Source organism: Herpailurus yagouaroundi, unplaced genomic scaffold (genome assembly GCF_014898765.1).
Source record: "Herpailurus yagouaroundi ecotype Mexico unplaced genomic scaffold, PumYag 198, whole genome shotgun sequence".
Lineage (NCBI taxonomy): Eukaryota > Metazoa > Chordata > Mammalia > Carnivora > Felidae > Herpailurus > Herpailurus yagouaroundi.
In genome coordinates, this window is record NW_024412429.1 from 30,446,470 (window position 1) to 30,451,408 (window position 4,939).

Consider the following 4,939-nt stretch of genomic DNA (forward strand, 5'->3'; position numbering starts at 1 on the left):
CCTCCTCTCTGCTCCCCTCTCTCTACCTCCCCCTTCTTTCTCTCCCTCTTTCTCCCTCTCTCTCTCTTTCTCTCTCTCTCTCTCTCTCCCCCCCCTCCTCTAGGACGCAGCTCACAGCAATGTCTTTTTAAACTCTTACATTCTCCTTATTTACAGTCAAAATTGTTTGCAATACTCCACACCTTCTGGCTTCCAGCTGGTACTTGTATTCAGGTGCAAACAAAAGCAAGACAAACATATTGCATCTGTACCTTGAACCAGCCTCCATTCCAGGTGGTTGAAAGGACTCCCCGGGGCACCTGAAAATTCAGGTGGGGTGTCAGCAGTGTTTCAAGTCCGGCCCGCCTGTAATTCCCCTTTCGTCTTTGCTTCGGGGCAGTAAAGAGCTGGGTGCCCAGAACTGATCGCTCGGGTTCTGTCAGGTGTGCAGCAGCGAGGGGCAGGCTGATTTCCCGAAATACGTTCAGCCTTGGCTTCACCGAGGTCACAGCCAGAGGACTTCATGTGTCTAACACCGGTTCCCAAAGGGTATTTTCCTTCGGGACTGAAAGGGAAAATCCAACTTCCTATGGTTTTTCTCGTGAACTGCGCCATGGACAATCCATGGGGCCAGCCCTTTGGGAACCAGGGCACTCATCCACTCTCGGCCAGGTTGGGGGTGCCTGCTCGTTGGGTTCTGATTCTCCCTGCCACTCACTGCTCATGGTTAGTTACCCTGTAGCCCCCATGGATCTCAGGGCGCGTCAACACTTCCATTACAACTTTCTGGCCACGAGTTCGTAACATTAGCACCAATATTCACCTGGCAGGAAGAAAAAGTTGCGGATGGCATAGTTAACAAGAAGGTAACGTGTGCAAGTAGTTATGTATTAGCTAATTATTTTCTGACTAGGAGAACCAGACATACCGTGGCAACATTTTTTCTAACCCCACAGCTTTAAAAGTTTCCTAAGTGGAAAATGGATGTGAATCAGAAAGGAGGGTCAGTGAACTACCTGCAGTGTGAAGTGGGCTTAAAAAAGAAAGCTGTCCACTTTGGGTGTTTTAGTTGAGTTCCTTTCTGCCAAGAAATGAAGAAACTCCATAACACCTTACACAACACTTCCCGTTTTCTTAATTCTTCTAAAATTCTTTTATTTAAAGTTCAGTTTTAAAAATTGGCAAATCAAATAAGAAGGAAGTCCGTTTCCTTATGGCACAGCTTAATAAGAGACCCAGGATAAAGACTTGGGCTCTTCATTCCCAGCACGATGGGGGGGAAAACTTTACAAGATTTATGCAAAACTTCAAAGGAAGCCCCTCCCTACACACCCCTCCCCCTTGCGTGGGTGTTTCCTTCATCCCACTACCACCAGTGTTGGTTTTTATGTGAGCATAATTGTGCTTTTGTCTCAGAGTTGGCTCACCTCACCACACTCCAGCCTGAGATCCCCTGGCCCAAAGCCCAGGGTGGGGCTTTGCCCTCAGAACTGTAAATAATGGTAATTACCTTTACAAACTTAAAAAAAAAAAAAAATCATTTTCCCAAGGCCAAGAATATCCAAAGTCTAGAGCATTCTATATAACCCCTGGTTCGAAAATCTGTTAGAATGAGTATGGTGATTAAAGAGTATCTCCCTCATGGAGAGACCAAAACCACAAGAAAATCCTGGGCGCTCAGCTGCCCCATGGGTCGATCCGGGCCTGTGAGTTTTCTGCTTCCACTCTCGTGGTGACATAAGTCCAAATACAAGGGGTAAATATTGAAGCAGAATTTAGGATTTGTTCTCACCGCTCCCACAGAAGATTTTGTGAATTGGGCTGAAGGAAAAACATATTCCAGACGCCTGCTAGAAACTCCCAGGGAGAAGAGTTTTGCCGCCGAACTCCAGACCGTGTTATTTCTGAGACATTACTTCCTACAGTATCTCTGTCTGGTTGACAGCACCTATTGTTCTGATTAAGTTGACATACATCCAAGCTTTTGCCTCATTAGATTATCACCATGGTGCTGAGGCTGTAATTTCTGCATAATCTTGGTATTTTATTTCATGCACAATCACTAGCAGCTGCTATCCATGTTTAAGATCAAAACAATTATTGGAAATTCAGAATTTTACAATTCAATAGCTTTTGGCCACATGACCATACCAAGACTCATACAAAAGTTTTGATATATGAATGAGGGAGATTGGTTTCCAGGCCACAGAGTTCCTTTGATTATTTTACTTCCAGATTAACTGGTTTGAGTGTGGAGACCTGAACATCTGGACAGATGCCCTGAACCTAGCATGGACTCATTTCCAAGCCCATGTCGAGGCCAAAGACCCAGACTAGGAAGCCTCTTGGGCATGTGTGACAGCTGGAAATTTGCTAAGACTCTTGAAGTGTCAGAGTTATCTGCATGTCATTTTTTCCATTCAGAAGTCAAACCATCGCTCCATGGCTGTGAGGGTTAAGGAGGTCATGCTCTGTGCTCATACCATGGTGCATTCCGGGCATTTAAATTATTTAAAAATGTTCATCTGTGACGTCTCTGGTGCTGAGAGGAACTGATTTATAATACACCTACCAGAACGTGAAGCCCTCTGACCCACAGTACTGTCTCTTCATTAACATGCTTGGCTCGGGACTCTGCTCCCGGGTGGGAGCTCAGGAGAACTTGTAATCAGCAGTAACAAACTTTTCCTCTCACTAGGAGGGCTCACGATTTAGGAGATAATTCCTCCGTTGCACTTGGCCTTGTTCCAAATGTTCAACTCTTGTGAAGGTTCTGAGAGCTATTCATGCCACCCTCACAATGTTTGTTCATGCGTTTGTTAAAAATTGCCCTCGTCCCTCTGTGATCCCTCAATTCATCCCCCACGAAAGCTCCGAAGACTGCCATTATGCAGATGACCTATCTGTCTGGACTCTACACAAATTCAGCTCCTCCAAGGGGACTCCCCAAATGGCTAACGTCCTTGTGCACAACTATGAAAAGTAACCCCATGTGAGATGCAGTGGGAGTTGTCATGGGGGAAAGAAACAAACCAGCTCAACACCAGCGAGGCAAGGCTGTCCCCTTCGCCATCTTGGGAAGTTTGAAAACTAGGCTGCATGCCCGTGTCTCCTCTCTGCCGCTTACCCTCTAAGACAGCTCGTTTGATGGTGAAGGAAAAAAGTTGAGGGCAAACAGGAATTGGTTCTCTAGGTCAGGTACAAGACATATGACACACCTAGAGAATCCGACGCATGACATCACTCCCATTCCGGAAAAGCATCCACCTCTGTCTGGGTGTCTGTCAGCACAAAAGGAGTACCTCAGCCCTGGCAACAAAGCTGGAGAGGCCTAGCGATAGTTTTCCAACACTTTTGTCTAAAAGTGTTTAGTTCCTTCCTTCCCTGAAGGGAACACTGGTTTGAAGTAACGTTGCCATCCATTTCGGTTGGATTTCTTTCGAACGGACGGCGGGGTAGGAGTTATTTTCTAACCCATGGTCCTTGACTCTGGTTCATGTAGGAGAAAAAAGGGTTAAGTCCTCTGAGTAAAACATTGTCAATCACTAGTGACTGCCACCGAGATGAAAAACAAGCTGCACCTGTACATGGGCAATTTAAGAGATTCTGGTCAGCTATTTTTCTCTGGTGCTTTGTTCTGCCAGCTGCCTCTGTGCTTTGGATGCAGGTGGAAGCATGGACTTTGCTATCTATAAAAAAATTTAATGGTGAAGATCAACTTCCGCTTCGCCTCCCCAGGGATCAAAGTTTTGGGGCTTTTTTTTTTTTCCTCCCTTGCCCTGAAAGACTAGTCGAGCAAAGCGCAGCTCAGACAATGGGTATGTTGTCGAGATGCCCATTCTCCCCCAGAAAAGTAGCAGGAGATCTCTTCGTGGGTTAGGACTTCTCTTCCCAGTGTGAAGGAAATAACGGAAACTGGGAGATGCATGCCTCCACAGGGTGAGGTCAAGCATCTGTTGAAAGGAGGGCTAGAGTTGACAGACAGCTGGGGAACCTCATTATTGCCACTGCATTTCCCGTCAGCCGCCATCAGGAGCCTGATGGGGAGCCGGTGGAGACGCCGTGGAAGTGACAGGCTCTGTGCCTGGGGGCGGGAAGGATGCTCCGACATACATGCGGCCTAATCTCTGTGGAAGCAGGGTGTCCAAATCTAATATCCTGTCAGATTACTTGCTGTCACACAATCAATGGCAAATAACATGTGTAGGTAGAAAAGCTTAAAAATCACACACTCTGGATGAGCTACTGCAAGAAACTCAGTGGCTTGTCTCACCAATGACGTTATCAAAGTTCTTGTATTCAGCATTTATTGCATACCAGGTGCCAGGCACAGAATTAGTTATTGGACAGTGGTGCTTATGGGCTGAACTGTGTCTCCCCAAAATTCATGTGTTTAATTCCTAATCCCTAATACATTGGAATGTGACTGTATTTGGAAATAGGACCTTCAAAGAGGTAATGCAATTACAATGAGGCTATTCGGGTGAGTGCTCATCCAGTCTGACTAGTGTCTTCATAAGAAGAAGAAATTTGAACTCACAAAGAAGCACCAAGGGTCCATGCACGGAGGAAAGACCAAGGGGGCCACAGCAAGAAGGCAGCTGTCTATAAGCCAAGGAGAAAGGCCTCAGAAGAAACCAAATCTGCTGAATATCCAGTCTCCAGAACTGTGAGAAAATAAATACCTGTTGTTTAAGCCACCGCTGTCCCCATCAGTGGTGTTTTGTTATGGCAGCCTGAGTCGGCCATGACAGCAGTGAACAAGACAGGCTTCCAACCTGTTGAAGAACGCACAGTCTCATGCCCACATAAGCAAAGGAAAAAGGGAGGTGACTACAGGCACTTTTTTTTTTTTTAAATTTTTTTTTCAACGTTTATTTTTGGGACAGAGAGAGACAGAGCATGAATGGGGGAGGGGCAGAGAGAGAGGGAGACACAGAATCGGAAACAGGCTCCAGGC